Source organism: Crinia signifera, chromosome 6 (assembly GCF_055691185.1).
Source record: "Crinia signifera chromosome 6, ASM5569118v1, whole genome shotgun sequence".
Classification (NCBI taxonomy): domain Eukaryota; kingdom Metazoa; phylum Chordata; class Amphibia; order Anura; family Myobatrachidae; genus Crinia; species Crinia signifera.
In genome coordinates this window covers 270,766,475-270,784,723 of record NC_139222.1, presented here as the reverse complement: position 1 = coordinate 270,784,723, position 18,249 = coordinate 270,766,475, and the positions used below count along the sequence as shown (strand labels likewise).

The 18,249-nt window shown below is 49.6% G+C and overlaps 1 protein-coding gene across 1 annotated transcript in view; it reads left to right on the top strand.

The window, feature by feature from the left end:
• The first annotated feature begins 3,811 nt into the window (after nt 1-3,811).
• Nucleotides 3,812-18,249, top strand: part of ZFYVE27 (zinc finger FYVE-type containing 27) — a 201,705-nt gene continuing 187,267 nt past the window's right edge. Inside the window, exons 1-2 of the mRNA XM_083149584.1 lie at nt 3,812-3,942; nt 6,115-6,224. The gene's annotated coding sequence lies outside the window, so the exon portion shown is untranslated. The remainder of the gene's footprint in view (nt 3,943-6,114; nt 6,225-18,249) is intronic.

The following is an 18,249-nucleotide window of genomic DNA, read 5'->3' as shown; positions in this document are numbered from 1 at the left end:
TGAACATTCACAGTACAAAAGGCAAACAGCTGCCTAATATCTTAACAACCAGAACACAATTCAAGCTTTATTATACCGGAACGTGACTCCAATGCGGCCGGACTGGCCCTCCTTGACGTTCCTTTGCACCACGATCAGGCAACGTTACCTTGGTTGACTCAGGTGGTCAAGTCGTACAACCGGTCAACATTTAACTATCAACTGTACTTAACTTGAACACATAAGTTATACTCCACATATCATTAAGTTATTATTGCGTAATAATGGTATGCCTATGTGAGTGTAGTTCAACCTGCTAATGAACACTTCTTCTTCACAGGGCCTTATCTATTTGAACTTTGCTACCTCTTACTACCAGGTAAGCCTAAACCTTAAAACCAGTCTATCACAAACAATTAATCCTACAATATCATTGACAGTATTAATTCTATACGGATTTAGTCAGTAATACTATTGGTACGATTAGTCCCCAACTGTCTATACGTGTCCCCTTTATAAGTTTATTTCACCTTCACTGTGCACAGACTATGTTGGAAAGGTACCCTTGACTATCCTGAGAGCTTACAGAAGAGTTACGGCTAATGAACTCAATCCTCCGGCTGCACTGTCCTGACCTGCGGTATTTGCTGTATCTTCTGTGGGCGTCCCCTGACCTGAGTCGGGTTTAGCCCTCTTCCTCCAACTACTTGTATTGGTTTGATTGCTATGCTAAATAGCGTCTGAGCTGCTTCTGTAAAGCAGTGTTGCTATTATATATATCCGGATGGGCGTCCCCTGGCCGGAGCCGGGTTTAGCCCTTGTTACAGATGCTGCCCGATGAACCTCTCTACACCCCAGGGTGGAGGTGATGTTCCTTTACTAAGTGTTTTACTCCTGCCGAAACTGCAGAGCGGTAGAGGACCATGTGACTAGATACAATGCCGATGGAGCAACTATCCCTTTCTTACTACTGAAGCTGGCTGAGAATAGTTTTTCTTATGTTTCTAGCAGCAAGGGTTTAGTCTAGGGACCCTTGGTGTTAAATGAGCTGTTATTCCAAGGTGCTGATTATTTGCTATATCTACTGTAGCTGACTCTCTGTCTAGCAGTCAGTATGTTACCTCCTAGCAGCCCGGATGATGGGACCTTCAGCTGGGTCGTGCTGTAGACTGTGGGCTGATCTGGGGCTCTCTACCTGACAGTCAGTAATTTACATCTGAGCCGCCCAGAGGATGGGCCATTGATAAGGGCTATGCTGTAGACGGGGCCGTGGGCTGATCGGAGGGCGGATTCACTACTCACCACTCCCCGGTTTTGGCCTGTCTCCTCCTCCGTGCCGCCTTCCTGCCCCCACACGACCCAGCTCTCTTAGCTGGGGGAAGAGGGACTCTGCGCTGCTGCGGCTGCGTACTCCGGCACCTTTCCTGACAGTATTGTATGGTACGCACTGCCGGGGCTCCGTCACTCCAGCCTGTCCTCACCGTGACACCGCCGTCCCGGAGATCCTCCGACAGTCACCGGAGACTTACAGGTTAGTCAGTTCACAGCGCCAGCGGCACTACACTCCCTTTTCTATCTCCCGACGAAGAACTGCGACACAGCCGTTAACGGCTGCTCCTTTATATCAGGTCCCGCGCACCTCTCCCTCCGTGGTGCTCTCGCGCCGGCAACTTTATTAACTGCCTTCCTTAATTCAACAATGTCCCCGAGCGCGGGGATCGCAGCACTGCCCGTGGCATTAACAAGCTGCCTCAGCAGAGTTCACACAGTCTATTAATCACACCCTTACTGTTCAGTGTGTTCTTGCGCACCAGAATATACATATATACAAATACAAGTACAATTTTCCCTATTGGAGCTGTCACACTTTGCCGTCCGGCGGCAGCCGCATTGTGTGAAAAATTCCTAAGGGCTATTTCACTCACTCATTTCGGATCCCACCACTGGAAGGGACGGCTGCCGGGCAGTGGCCATCACCTCCATTCTAAACTGCTGTATGCTGCACGGCTTCCTGGCCATACGGGTTTTCGCCGCCCGGCAGGAGCCGGAGTGTGTGAAATAGCCCTAACACTCCCTTCTTAATGCCTATCTGTAACCCTCTACCCCAGAACGTATCCCTGAGGGCTATATTACACACTCCGGCTCCTGCCGGATGGCGAAATACAGTACGGCCAGGAAGCCGTGCTGTGCACAGTAGTTGTGAAAGGACACTATTGTGTCCATCTACACGGGACGGCCACGGCCCGGCCGTCCGGTTGCAGCCGGATCCCGCCACTGGAAAGGACGGCTGCCGGGCTGTGGCCATCCCCTCCATTATAAACTGCCGGGCAGCGAAATCCCGCACGGCCAGGAAGCCGTGCTGCACACATCAGTTTAGAATGGAGGGGATGGCCACAGCCCGGCAGCCGTCCCTTCCAGTGGCGGGATTCGGCTGCCACCGGACGGCCAGGCCGTGGACGTCCCGTGTGAATGGACACAATAGTGTCCATTCACAACTACTGTGCACGGCATGGCTTCCTGCCGTGCGTGATTTCGCTGTCCGGCAGGAGATGGAGTGTGTGAAATAGCCCTTAGGGCTATTTCACACACTCTGGTTTTGACCGGACGGCAAAAAGCCAGACAAAGTTTGTCCAGTTTTTAGCCGGATTGTAGGACCATTCACATGCTCCGGTTTGGAGATCCTGTAGCCCCACCCCTCTCATCCCATGGGGGCGGGTCAAAACAGTTTGACTGGCATATCCAGTCTGATGTGCTGTACGCCCATCCCTCTTGTCACATGGGGGCGGGCTTCATTATCTGGGAATTACCGTGGTGTGTGAAAGCGCCCATTGCCTTCCACACCACACTGGACGGCCACTGCACGGCAGCCGGACACTGCAGAGGTAAGATCCGGCGGCCGCGCCGTGACCGTCCCGTGTGAATGGACACAGAGCTGTCCATTACACACTGCAGGGACAGCACGGCTTTTAAGCTGTGCGGCATTTCGCCGTCAGGCAGGAGCCGGACAGTGTGAAATTGCCCTAACCCACACAACCTAATTCTATCCCTCCTCCCCTACAACCTAACCCTAACCTCTTTTGAAGCCTAAACCTAAGGGCGGTTTCACACATTCCGGCTCCTGCCGGACGGCGAAATCCCGCACGGCCAGGAAGTAGTTGTGAATGGACACTATTGTGTCCATTCGCACGGGACGGCCACTGCCCGGCTGTCCGGTTGCAGCTGGATCCCACCACTGGAAGGGACGGCTGCCGGGCTGTGGCCATCCCCTCCATTCTAAACTGATGTGTGCAGCACGGCTTCCTGACTGTGTGGGATATCGCCGCCCGGCGGGAGCTAGAGTGTGTGAAATAGCCCTAACTCTTCATGCTTACAACCGGGATATCCACACAGTAGCGTAACTAGCGCACAGCAGCCCAAGTGGTGGTGGTGGTGGTGGGGGGGGGGCGCGCTGGTGCAGAAGGGCGCAGGGTCTCCGTTCAGTGGTTGTTTGCCCGGGAGCTGCAGGCAACAAGATGCACAGTATGCTGGGCGCTCGTTGTTGCTGGAGCTGGTGGGGGACAGGATGATTGCTGAGCTCCCTGGCCACTCAGCCAGTGGCTGGCTGGGCAGGGGGACAGGGTGCCTTCTGCCCCCATGCCACTACAATTTTGCAGAAATAGGGACACTGTTTTTTTCTGCTCCTCCTGGCTGTCAGTTTCAGCCTCAGGTTGTGACTGGCTGCTGTGTCCTGGAAGCAGCATGAGAAGGGGCAGCCACAAGGGGACTCTCCGGAACACACAGATTATGAAGCAGGAAGTGGAACCTGCCATAGGAAGCTCTTATACAAAGTTCCTCCTTCAAGATCAGCTACCTTCCTGGGTCCTGGAGTAGCTCAGTCCACATGGTCCCTCCCTGCTGCTTCCGTGGGCACCGCACAGGATGGAGAAAATGTGATCAACTACAGGGCAGCTGCACAACACAGAGGTATTTGCTGCAGTGTCTCTAATCCTCTCACCTGCAGTATCTCTCCCTCTCCTCTGCAGTCTCTATCTCTCTCATGCAGTCTCTTTTACTGTCTCACCTGCAGTCTCTATCTTTCTCCTGTGGTCTCTTTCACTCTCTCCCCTGCAGTCTCTATCTCTCTCCTGTGGTCTCTTTCACTGTCTCCCTCCCCCCCTGCAGTCTCTATCTCTCTCCTCTGGTCTCTTTGACTCTCTCCCTCTCCTGCAGTCTCTCTCTCTTTCACTCTCTCTCCCTCTCCCCTGCAGTCTCTCTTGTTATCTCCCCACTGTATCCAATGCAGTCTATTTTGCTATCTTCTCTGCAGACTATCTCTCCCTCTCCCCTGTAATCTATCACTCCCCTGCAGTCCCTCTCACTCTCTAATGTGGCCTTCCTTGCTACCTACCTTGCAGTCTCTCTGTTCACCTCCCCTGCAGTCTTTATCTCCTGTGATCTCTCTCCTGCAGTTTCTCCCTCACTATTTCCCCTGCAGTCTCTTTCTCTCTTACTATATCCCCTCTGTCTCTCTCACTATCTCCCTGCTGTCTCCAGTGCAGTCTGTTTTGCTATCTTCTCTGCAGTTTATCTCTCCCTCTCCCCTGCAGTCTGTCACTCCCCTGTGGTCTCTCTCACTATGGGGCCCATTTATCAAGCAATATTTGCAGCTAAATCCCAGAAAACACACGTTTTCAGGGTTTAGCCGCAAATATTGAATATCACCTAAATGTATTAAACGGACCCCAGCAGGAATCACCTAACCCTGCTGCGATTTCCCCCCTGCATCGCCGCCGGCCGCATCCACCGTAGGTTTCTATGGGGGATGCGAAGCTGCCCGATGTATCAACATCGGGCAGCCCGGCATCGCAGCCCTGGGCTTTCGCCATTCTAATGTGATAGCGATAGCCCGTTGTAGCCTATGGCTACATACCGCACTGCCCGAGCGGCAGTGCGGTCAGCGGGGCATAACCGCGCATGCGCAGACCCCCCCAGCTTCCGGGTCAGGGCTTCGCAGGGACGGGCTCCTTTCTGAGCCCTGTCCCTGCGCCCTGGAAGATGATACATGGGAGCGAAATGATCGCATTTTACAATGCGATCCTGGGCGGTAATATACCTACCTTGCAGTCTTTCTCCCTATCTCCCCTGCAGCCTCTCTCTCCCTCTCCCCTGCAGCCTCTCATACAATCTCCCTCTCCCCTGCAGCCTCTCTCTACCTCTCCCCTGCAGCCTCTCATACAATCTCCCTCTCTCCTGCAGCCTCTCTCTCCCTCTCCCCTGCAGCCTCTTTCTCCCTCTCCCATGTGGTCTATCTTGCTATATCCCTGTCCCCTTTGGTGTCTCTCAATATCTCCCTATTCCCTTCAGCCTCTCTCGCTATGTTCCTATCCCCTTTGGTCTCTCTTAGGGCTATATGTATCCAGCTACAAAAAGTGATAAAACAGAGAGTGCTAAACAACCAGGTCCTAACTGTCATGCTATAGGCTGGGTTAGAAAAATGGCAGTTATGAGCTGATTGGCTGGTGGTTTATCATTCCCCACTTTATCACATTTTGAAGCTTGATACATCTGGCCCTTACTATGGGGCACATTTATCGACAAATTGCATATGCAGTGTGATCCAGGTGCGATATTAGCATCCAGCATCACATTGTAATATGCAGAATATTCATCACTGATGTGCTGCCGGGGCTACTGTGCATGCGCGGTCCCACTGACCGCACATGTGCATCGGCCATTGCCAGGGAGTGTTCTGGTGGAACCCTCTGCAGGCTAACTACGCAAGGTGTGGCCTATAGCTGGCAGCATCACATCACCCACAGAAACCTATGGATGATGTGGCTGACAGAACAGAGTAAATATTAAATGATAAATGTGCCCCAAATTGCCTTTCCCCTGCTGTCTCTCTGACTTTCCCCTGCTGTCTCTCTGACTTTCCCCTGCTGTCTCTCTGACTTTCCCCTGCTGTCTCTCTGACTTTCCCCTGCTGTCTCTCTGACTTTCCCCTGCTGTCTCTCTCACTTTCCCCTTCTGTCTCTCTGACTTTCCCCTGCTGTCTCTCTGACTTTCCCCTGCTGTCTCTCTCACTTTCCCCTGCTGTCTCTCTCACTTTCCCCTGCAGTCACTCTGAGGCCACATGCTTGTGATTGCCCCCCGCAGGCTGAAAGTTGCCAGCACCATCAGACTGAGCACCAAACACGGAAGGGGGAAGCCTCCATCAAGCCACAACTGCCGCTACAAGAACGGGCAACCTGATAACAATGATAAAAGTAAGTGAGCCTGCTGGTGCAGCTAGGGAGAGTGCAAAGGGGAGGATATTAAAGGTGCTATAGGACTGAGGGAAGGGGTGATCAGGGCTGGCCAGCGCCACCGTCATACGCACAGAAAATCCCTGGTGCTCCAGTGCCGTGTCAGGGGTAACTGGCTTTGGGGCTTTGGTGCTTTGCAGCATCCCCTATGTGTAGCTGCAGAGAAGTAGGTGACACTCATATGACTTCATCATGTTAAAACGTACAAGTACAGCCTAGCGCATTCCGGGGTTGCACACAGCGCTACCTGGAAGGCAGTGCAACCTCTGGCATTGAGCATGTAGGGTAAAAAAATATATCATTAATGTATATGAAGGGGGGGGGGGGGGGTGCAGAAACTTTTTTGGCAGGAGAGCGCAAATATTCTAGTTATTCTGGGTATATAACGTTTTTTTGGGGGGGGGGGGGCACACACAATATTTTGGCTGGGGGGAGCAAAATATTTAGTTACACCACTGTACAGTCCATAGTTGGGATACCAACGCCGGTCTTCTGACCAGTGACGGTTTTCCAACTGACGACTACCCGACCGCCGGTATGCTAACCGCAACCCTATCAAACTAGTCAATTGTTAACACCAGTCAGTATAGTTCCTACACTGTCAAGGCCGAAACTCCAGCCCCCATTGGCCTTCCATCCTGACCGAGGTACATCCCAGACGCTCTCTGGTCTCACGGTGCCCGTTATTACTTCTCTAGCATTTTATCATTATCAGGATTACTATAGGCTGATAGCCGGTCTGAGTCAGCGAGCGCCTCGTTAGTCGTCTCCGAGGGCACAGCGCATTGTTTTATTACTAGAGCATTTATTCCATGCCTCATTTGGAACAGTTCTGAAGAGTCAGGAAATTTCTCAGCAGAATAAACAAATTAATTATAAAATAAAGGACGATTAATGGAGAAATTTAGCAGAAACAAGAAAAAAAAAAGGGGGTTTTATTCAATTCCGGTAAAATGAGGAAGAATCAAATTTAGGATTTCCGTTACTTAATGTTGCCATGTACATTAATGAGCAGCACTAATCAGCACCAGTGTTATCCAATTGTCACGGGGCTGGTGTTTGTATAGTAACTGTGGTCCAGGGCACCGCTGTTTACCTTGTAAGTGACTGGAAATGGTGTGTATTTAAGGCAGAATAATGAACGTAATAGAAATCGTTCGCATTTATTGTTCAGTTATTAATTTATAATCGAATGAGATTTCATACCGAGTCCATATTGCAGAGAGAGAACAGATTAAAGCAGTCTATTAACCCCTTCAGTGGCAATCCCGAGAATTTTCCGGGCTGTGCCTCAGTGCCCAAAAAATTCTCGGGATTGCCACTGTTTACAGCCGGGCAGCGCTGCTGAGTTCACTCACTGATCTCAGGCAGCTTTGGCACTGCCCGACTCCCCCCCCTCTGCGGCACCTCCTCCCCCCTCCCCTCCAGCTTTTGTATTGACCTGGCGCCGGCTTATGACAAGCCGGCAAGCCGGGAGCAGGGCGGCGGGGCGCAGGGCCGGGCAGCGGCTGATTAACAGTTCAGCGGCGCTGCCCGGACCCAGGGAGAGGGTGTTTTTTTTTGTTTTTTTTTTAGGGAGCGCTCCCCATAAAAAACTCGCCCAGTGGGGAGCGCTCCTTAAATAAAAACACCACTGAAGGGGTTAAGGTCCATTGGGCGACTATGCCCAGTGTGTATGGACAGCGATTATGACAATCACCGCTGCGGGAAAAGCCGCTCAGTGCATACAGACTGAGCGGCTCTCCCCCTGCCCGGCTTTGTATAGTGCAGAGCTATGCAAAGCCGTCCTCAAAGCCGCTCATCTGCTCGTATCACCAGCAGATGAGCGGCTTTCCCGGCGATGATGCGGGAGCGCGCGGCAGCTCATCCCCGGGCCATACACATTGGGCGGCTTTGAGCTGCTGTTTTGAGTGTCTTTCAGTTCAAAGTCGCCCAGTGTGTATAGGCCTTAAGTCTGCAAGTCATACGGGATACAGTCACAATGTCGACCCTACTTAGTTCGACACCTGAAATAATTCGACATAGCTAGGGTCGACAGGGTTGGAAGGTCGACACAATCATTAGGGTGACACTAGAAACGTTGACTGTCAAAAGGCTGAAAAAAAGTGAAAAACCCCATGTCGAACTTTTGACTGTCGACCATTCCCATGTCGACCTAACGCTTGTGTCGACCTGGTGCCCTGTCGACCTTCAGTCATGTCGACCTTGTTACTGGAGACCTAGTGACCGTATCCCACACCACATGTGCCCCAATGGCAAAATCTGACTGGCAGCATTGCAAGATGACGAAAGAGTACCCTGGGACTTGTAGTTCCCATAACAGCTGACAAGCCGTGGGTTGTAAGGACCCATGTTGTCTGAACTTTCTCTGTAGATTTAGCTCTGGATCATTCAGCGGTCAGTAGAAAATCCCCCTGTGATGTTCCCGGCCATTGCGGAACATGAGTAGAGTGACATGATAGTGGCAGATAAATAAGATGATGATTGTGAGGAGGGGCATGGAATGTAAGTAGTGTGTTTGTGATCCCCAGGAAAGAAAAAGGCGAGTGTGTTCCCAAGGCATAGTGGGTGATTATTTAGCGTGATGAACAGACTGGTGGCAACAGCAGCAGCCGCGGAAAGTCGGTTCTTGCTCTGTATTTATGGCTCCGCAAGGCCTCCGTCAGTACTCTCGTAGTGACACATTTAGAGGTGCTCAGCTACGCTCACTGCTGCCCTTATTCCCTCCTCAAGCATCCACCAACTCTGCCTGCACCCCTCTATTTTCATCCATTTGCGCAATTCGCCACAAAATCTCTCCTAAACCTCATTTCATCAATATTCGCGCACAACTGACAAATGGCCTTCCAGGGGCGTGGCTACGGGTTGTCAGCACCCGAGGAGCTCCACACACACACACACACACTCTCTCAAAGCCGTTGCAGCAGAGATCCGCCTTTTTTCACACTATACACTGAGTCACAATGATCGTGTTTCAACCTGCTACGGCAGAAGCTGCAAGTTGTGCCGTTTTGTGATTGGCAGGGTGGAAGCGACTCCATCTTTGGGTTGGCACTCCATGTTAGGATTGGCAGGGACTGTGTTAGCCATATATAAGTGCGACCTCTTGATGTTGGTATCATAGGCGTGCGCACATTGAGTGTTAGGGGTGCACAGGCACCCCCCTAATGCTGTGCTGTGCCCACCCTTATGAAAACATCCCTGCCGTTAGCAATACCTTTTACCAAAGACGTTTGTTTTTTGGAACTGTATTCCATTTAAAGAAGTGTCCAATAATCAGTTATATGTGTTTGCATTGCTAATTGGACTAGACCATTGTCATATACATACCCGAGTCATCCATATATGTTTTTGACATTATTTGCATGTACTGTTACACAGAGTAATTAGAAGACTAAAACTGAAAAAGGCAGGAGATTATGGTGTGGCGAGTGCCAATAGATGGTGGTAGGCATGTGTGATTGGCGGTGTTGGACACACCCAATAGGCGGTGCTAGATATGCCCAATAGGTGGTGCTAGACAAACCCGTTTGATGGTGCACCCCCTAATAAAATGTGCTGCGCGCGCCTATGGCTGGTACGAGTGCTTTTCGATCACCCATTTTTTGGTCCTTGTCTGCTTTGCTACCACTGATGGACTCCAAATCCCAGCAATCGCTGGAAAGCCAATCTTTAACCTAACCCATGTCGACCTAACCCATGTCGACCTTCAGTCATGTCGATCTAGTGGTATCGACCTAATGCTTGTCGACCTTGTTACTGGAGACCTAGTGACCGTATCCCACACCACATGTGCCCCAATGGCAAAATCTGACTGGCAGCATTGCCAGATGACGAAAGAGTACCCTGGGACTTGTAGTTCCCATAACAGCTGACAAGCCGTGGGTTGTAAGGACCCATGTTGTCTGAAGTTTCTCTGTAGATTTAGCTCTGGATCATTCAGCGGTCAGTAGAAAATCCCCCTGTGATGTTCCCGGCCATTGCGGAACATGAGTAGAGTGACATGATAGTGGCAGATAAATGAGATGATGATAGTGAGGAGGGGCATGGAATGTAAGTAGTGTGTTTGTGATCCCCAGGAAAGAAAAAGGCGAGTGTGTTCCCAAGGCATAGTGGGTGATTATTTAGCATGATGAACAGACTGGTGGCGACAGCAGCAGCCGCGGAAGGTCGGTTCTTGCTCTGTATTTATGGCTCCACAAAGCCTCCGTCAGTACTCTCGTAGTGACACATTTAGAGGTTCTCAGCTACGCTCACCGCTGCCCTTATTCCCTCCTCAAGCATCCACCAACTCTGCCTGCACCCCTCTATTTTCATCCATTTGCGCAATTCGCCACAAAATCTCTCCTAAACCTCATTTCATCAATATTCGCGCACAACTGACAAATGGCCTTCCAGGGGCGTGGCTACGGGTTGTCAGCACCCGAGGAGCTCCACACACACACACACACACTCTCTCAAAGCCGTTGCAGCAGAGATCCGCCTTTTTTCACACTATACACTGAGTCACAATGATCGTGTTTCAACCTGCTACGGCAGAAGCTGCAAGTTGTGCCGTTTTGTGATTGGCAGGGTGGAAGCGACTCCATCTTTGGGTTGGCACTCCATGTTAGGATTGGCAGGGACTGTGTTAGCCATATATAAGTGCGACCTCTTGATGTTGGTATCATAGGCGTGCGCACATTGAGTGTTAGGGGTGCACAGGCACCCCCCTAATGCTGTGCTGTGCCCACCCTTATGAAAACATCCCTGCCGTTAGCAATACCTTTTACCAAAGACGTTTGTTTTTTGGAACTGTATTCCATTTAAAGAAGCGTCCAATAATCAGTTATATGTGTTTGCATTGCTAATTGGACTAGACCATTGTCATATACATACCCGAGTCATCCATATATGTTTTTGACATTATTTGCATGTACTGTTACACAGAGTAATTAGAAGACTAAAACTGAAAAAGGCAGGAGATTATGGTGTGGCGAGTGCCAATAGATGGTGGTAGGCATGTGTGATTGGCGGTGTTGGACACACCCAATAGGTGGTGCTAGATATGCCCAATAGGTGGTGCTAGACAAACCCGTTTGATGGTGCACCCCCTAATAAAATGTGCTGCGCGCGCCTATGGCTGGTACGAGTGCTTTTCGATCACCCATTTTTTGGTCCTTGTCTGCTTTGCTACCACTGATGGACTCCAAATCCCAGCAATCGCTGGAAAGCCAATCTTTAACCTAACCCATGTCGACCTAACCCATGTCGACCTTCAGTCATGTCGATCTAGTGGTATCGACCTAATGCTTGTCGACCTTGTTACTGGAGACCTAGTGACCGTATCCCACACCACATGTGCCCCAATGGCAAAATCTGACTGGCAGCATTGCCAGATGACGAAAGAGTACCCTGGGACTTGTAGTTCCCATAACAGCTGACAAGCCGTGGGTTGTAAGGACCCATGTTGTCTGAAGTTTCTCTGTAGATTTAGCTCTGGATCATTCAGCGGTCAGTAGAAAATCCCCCTGTGATGTTCCCGGCCATTGCGGAACATGAGTAGAGTGACATGATAGTGGCAGATAAATGAGATGATGATAGTGAGGAGGGGCATGGAATGTAAGTAGTGTGTTTGTGATCCCCAGGAAAGAAAAAGGCGAGTGTGTTCCCAAGGCATAGTGGGTGATTATTTAGCGTGATGAACAGACTGGTGGCAACAGCAGCAGCTGCGGAAATTCGGTTCTTGCTCTGTATTTATGGCTCCACAAAGCCTCCGTCAGAACTCTCGTAGTGACACATTTAGAGGTTCTCAGCTACGCTCACCGCTGCCCTTATTCCCTCCTCAAGCATCCACCAACTCTGCCTGCACCCCTCTATTTTCATCCATTTGCGCAATTCGCCACAAAATCTCTCCTAAACCTCATTTCATCAATATTCGCGCACAACTGACAAATGGCCTTCCAGGGGCGTGGCTACGGGTTGTCAGCACCCGAGGAGCTCCACACACACACACACACACTCTCTCAAAGCCGTTGCAGCAGAGATCCGCCTTTTTTCACACTATACACTGAGTCACAATGATCGTGTTTCAACCTGCTACGGCAGAAGCTGCAAGTTGTGCCGTTTTGTGATTGGCAGGGTGGAAGCGACTCCATCTTTGGGTTGGCACTCCATGTTAGGATTGGCAGGGACTGTGTTAGCCATATATAAGTGCGACCTCTTGATGTTGGTATCATAGGCGTGCGCACATTGAGTGTTAGGCGTGCACAGGCACCCCCCTAATGCTGTGCTGTGCCCACCCTTATGAAAATATCCCTGCCGTTAGCAATACCTTTTACCAAAGACGTTTGTTTTTTGGAACTGTATTCCATTTAAAGAAGCGTCCAATAATCAGTTATATGTGTTTGCATTGCTAATTGGACTAGACCATTGTCATATACATACCCGAGTCATCCATATATGTTTTTGACATTATTTGCATGTACTGTTACACAGAGTAATTAGAAGACTAAAACTGAAAAAGGCAGGAGATTATGGTGTGGCGAGTGCCAATAGATGGTGGTAGGCATGTGTGATTGGCGGTGTTGGACACACCCAATAGGTGGTGCTAGATATGCCCAATAGGTGGTGCTAGACAAACCCGTTTGATGGTGCACCCCCTAATAAAATGTGCTGCGCGCGCCTATGGCTGGTACGAGTGCTTTTCGATCACCCATTTTTTGGTCCTTGTCTGCTTTGCTACCACTGATGGACTCCAAATCCCAGCAATCGCTGGAAAGCCAATCTTTAACCTAACCCATGTCGACCTTCAGTCATGTCGATCTAGTGGTATCGACCTAATGCTTGTCGACCTTGTTACTGGAGACCTAGTGACCGTATCCCACACCACATGTGCCCCAATGGCAAAATCTGACTGGCAGCATTGCCAGATGACGAAAGAGTACCCTGGGACTTGTAGTTCCCATAACAGCTGACAAGCCGTGGGTTGTAAGGACCCATGTTGTCTGAAGTTTCTCTGTAGATTTAGCTCTGGATCATTCAGCGGTCAGTAGAAAATCCCCCTGTGATGTTCCCGGCCATTGCGGAACATGAGTAGAGTGACATGATAGTGGCAGATAAATGAGATGATGATAGTGAGGAGGGGCATGGAATGTAAGTAGTGTGTTTGTGATCCCCAGGAAAGAAAAAGGTGAGTGTGTTCCCAAGGCATAGTGGGTGATTATTTAGCGTGATGAACAGACTGGTGGCAACAGCAGCAGCTGCGGAAATTCGGTTCTTGCTCTGTATTTATGGCTCCACAAAGCCTCCGTCAGTACTCTCGTAGTGACACATTTAGAGGTTCTCAGCTACGCTCACCGCTGCCCTTATTCCCTCCTCAAGCATCCACCAACTCTGCCTGCACCCCTCTATTTTCATCCATTTGCGCAATTCGCCACAAAATCTCTCCTAAACCTCATTTCATCAATATTCGCGCACAACTGACAAATGGCCTTCCAGGGGCGTGGCTACGGGTTGTCAGCACCCGAGGAGCTCCACACACACACACACACTCTCTCTCTCAAAGCCGTTGCAGCAGAGATCCGCCTTTTTTCACACTATACACTGAGTCACAATGATCGTGTTTCAACCTGCTACGGCAGAAGCTGCAAGTTGTGCCGTTTTGTGATTGGCAGGGTGGAAGCGACTCCATCTTTGGGTTGGCACTCCATGTTAGGATTGGCATGGACTGTGTTAGCCATATATAAGTGCGACCTCTTGATGTTGGTATCATAGGCGTGCGCACATTGAGTGTTAGGGGTGCACAGGCACCCCCCTAATGCTGTGCTGTGCCCACCCTTATGAAAACATCCCTGCCGTTAGCAATACCTTTTACCAAAGACGTTTGTTTTTTGGAACTGTATTCCATTTAAAGAAGCGTCCAATAATCAGTTATATGTGTTTGCATTGCTAATTGGACTAGACCATTGTCATATACATACCCGAGTCATCCATATATGTTTTTGACATTATTTGCATGTACTGTTACACAGAGTAATTAGAAGACTAAAACTGAAAAAGGCAGGAGATTATGGTGTGGCGAGTGCCAATAGATGGTGGTAGGCATGTGTGATTGGCGGTGTTGGACACACCCAATAGGTGGTGCTAGATATGCCCAATAGGTGGTGCTAGACAAACCCGTTTGATGGTGCACCCCCTAATAAAATTTGCTGCGCGCGCCTATGGCTGGTACGAGTGCTTTTCGATCACCCATTTTTTGGTCCTTGTCTGCTTTGCTACCACTGATGGACTCCAAATCCCAGCAATCGCTGGAAAGCCAATCTTTAACCTAACCCATGTCGACCTAACCCATGTCGACCTTCAGTCATGTCGATCTAGTGGTATCGACCTAATGCTTGTCGACCTTGTTACTGGAGACCTAGTGACCGTATCCCACACCACATGTGCCCCAATGGCAAAATCTGACTGGCAGCATTGCCAGATGACGAAAGAGTACCCTGGGACTTGTAGTTCCCATAACAGCTGACAAGCCGTGGGTTGTAAGGACCCATGTTGTCTGAACTTTCTCTGTAGATTTAGCTCTGGATCATTCAGCGGTCAGTAGAAAATCCCCCTGTGATGTTCCCGGCCATTGCGGAACATGAGTAGAGTGACATGATAGTGGCAGATAAATAAGATGATGATAGTGAGGAGGGGCATGGAATGTAAGTAGTGTGTTTGTGATCCCCAGGAAAGAAAAAGGTGAGTGTGTTCCCAAGGCATAGTGGGTGATTATTTAGCGTGATGAACAGACTGGTGGCAACAGCAGCAGCTGCGGAAATTCGGTTCTTGCTCTGTATTTATGGCTCCACAAAGCCTCCGTCAGTACTCTCGTAGTGACACATTTAGAGGTTCTCAGCTACGCTCACCGCTGCCCTTATTCCCTCCTCAAGCATCCACCAACTCTGCCTGCACCCCTCTATTTTCATCCATTTGCGCAATTCGCCACAAAATCTCTCCTAAACCTCATTTCATCAATATTCGCGCACAACTGACAAATGGCCTTCCAGGGGCGTGGCTACGGGTTGTCAGCACCCGAGGAGCTCCACACACACACACACACTCTCTCTCTCAAAGCCGTTGCAGCAGAGATCCGCCTTTTTTCACACTATACACTGAGTCACAATGATCGTGTTTCAACCTGCTACGGCAGAAGCTGCAAGTTGTGCCGTTTTGTGATTGGCAGGGTGGAAGCGACTCCATCTTTGGGTTGGCACTCCATGTTAGGATTGGCATGGACTGTGTTAGCCATATATAAGTGCGACCTCTTGATGTTGGTATCATAGGCGTGCGCACATTGAGTGTTAGGGGTGCACAGGCACCCCCCTAATGCTGTGCTGTGCCCACCCTTATGAAAACATCCCTGCCGTTAGCAATACCTTTTACCAAAGACGTTTGTTTTTTGGAACTGTATTCCATTTAAAGAAGCGTCCAATAATCAGTTATATGTGTTTGCATTGCTAATTGGACTAGACCATTGTCATATACATACCCGAGTCATCCATATATGTTTTTGACATTATTTGCATGTACTGTTACACAGAGTAATTAGAAGACTAAAACTGAAAAAGGCAGGAGATTATGGTGTGGCGAGTGCCAATAGATGGTGGTAGGCATGTGTGATTGGCGGTGTTGGACACACCCAATAGGTGGTGCTAGATATGCCCAATAGGTGGTGCTAGACAAACCCGTTTGATGGTGCACCCCCTAATAAAATGTGCTGCGCGCGCCTATGGCTGGTACGAGTGCTTTTCGATCACCCATTTTTTGGTCCTTGTCTGCTTTGCTACCACTGATGGACTCCAAATCCCAGCAATCGCTGGAAAGCCAATCTTTAACCTAACCCATGTCGACCTAACCCATGTCGACCTTCAGTCATGTCGATCTAGTGGTATCGACCTAATGCTTGTCGACCTTGTTACTGGAGACCTAGTGACCGTATCCCACACCACATGTGCCCCAATGGCAAAATCTGACTGGCAGCATTGCCAGATGACGAAAGAGTACCCTGGGACTTGTAGTTCCCATAACAGCTGACAAGCCGTGGGTTGTAAGGACCCATGTTGTCTGAACTTTCTCTGTAGATTTAGCTCTGGATCATTCAGCGGTCAGTAGAAAATCCCCCTGTGATGTTCCCGGCCATTGCGGAACATGAGTAGAGTGACATGATAGTGGCAGATAAATGAGATGATGATTGTGAGGAGGGGCATGGAATGTAAGTAGTGTGTTTGTGATCCCCAGGAAAGAAAAAGGCGAGTGTGTTCCCAAGGCATAGTGGGTGATTATTTAGCGTGATGAACAGACTGGTGGCAACAGCAGCAGCTGCGGAAATTCGATTCTTGCTCTGTATTTATGGCTCCACAAAGCCTCCGTCAGTACTCTCGTAGTGACACATTTAGAGGTTCTCAGCTACGCTCACCGCTGCCCTTATTCCCTCCTCAAGCATCCACCAACTCTGCCTGCACCCCTCTATTTTCATCCATTTGCGCAATTCGCCACAAAATCTCTCCTAAACCTCATTTCATCAATATTCGCGCACAACTGACAAATGGCCTTCCAGGGGCGTGGCTACGGGTTGTCAGCACCCGAGGAGCTCCACACACACACACACACACTCTCTCAAAGCCGTTGCAGCAGAGATCCGCCTTTTTTCACACTATACACTGAGTCACAATGATCGTGTTTCAACCTGCTACGGCAGAAGCTGCAAGTTGTGCCGTTTTGTGATTGGCAGGGTGGAAGCGACTCCATCTTTGGGTTGGCACTCCATGTTAGGATTGGCAGGGACTGTGTTAGCCATATATAAGTGCGACCTCTTGATGTTGGTATCATAGGCGTGCGCACATTGAGTGTTAGGGGTGCACAGGCACCCCCCTAATGCTGTGCTGTGCCCACCCTTATGAAAACATCCCTGCCGTTAGCAATACCTTTTACCAAAGACGTTTGTTTTTTGGAACTGTATTCCATTTAAAGAAGCGTCCAATAATCAGTTATATGTGTTTGCATTGCTAATTGGACTAGACCATTGTCATATACATACCCAAGTCATCCATATATGTTTTTGACATTATTTGCATGTACTGTTACACAGAGTAATTAGAAGACTAAAACTGAAAAAGGCAGGAGATTATGGTGTGGCGAGTGCCAATAGATGGTGGTAGGCATGTGTGATTGGCGGTGTTGGACACACCCAATAGGTGGTGCTAGATATGCCCAATAGGTGGTGCTAGACAAACCCGTTTGATGGTGCACCCCCTAATAAAATGTGCTGCGCGCGCCTATGGCTGGTACGAGTGCTTTTCGATCACCCATTTTTTGGTCCTTGTCTGCTTTGCTACCACTGATGGACTCCAAATCCCAGCAATCGCTGGAAAGCCAATCTTTAAAGTAACCCATGTCGACCTAACCCATGTCGACCTTCAGTCATGTCGATCTAGTGGTATCGACCTAATGCTTGTCGACCTTGTTACTGGAGACCTAGTGACCGTATCCCACACCACATGTGCCCCAATGGCAAAATCTGACTGGCAGCATTGCCAGATGACGAAAGAGTACCCTGGGACTTGTAGTTCCCATAACAGCTGACAAGCCGTGGGTTGTAAGGACCCATGTTGTCTGAACTTTCTCTGTAGATTTAGCTCTGGATCATTCAGCGGTCAGTAGAAAATCCCCCTGTGATGTTCCCGGCCATTGCGGAACATGAGTAGAGTGACATGATAGTGGCAGATAAATGAGATGATGATTGTGAGGAGGGGCATGGAATGTAAGTAGTGTGTTTGTGATCCCCAGGAAAGAAAAAGGCAAGTGTGTTCCCAAGGCATAGTGGGTGATTATTTAGCGTGATGAACAGACTGGTGGCAACAGCAGCAGCCGCGGAAAGTCGGTTCTTGCTCTGTATTTATTGCTCCGCAAAGCCTCTGTCAGTACTCTCATAGTGACACATTTAGAGGTTCTCAGCTACGCTCAC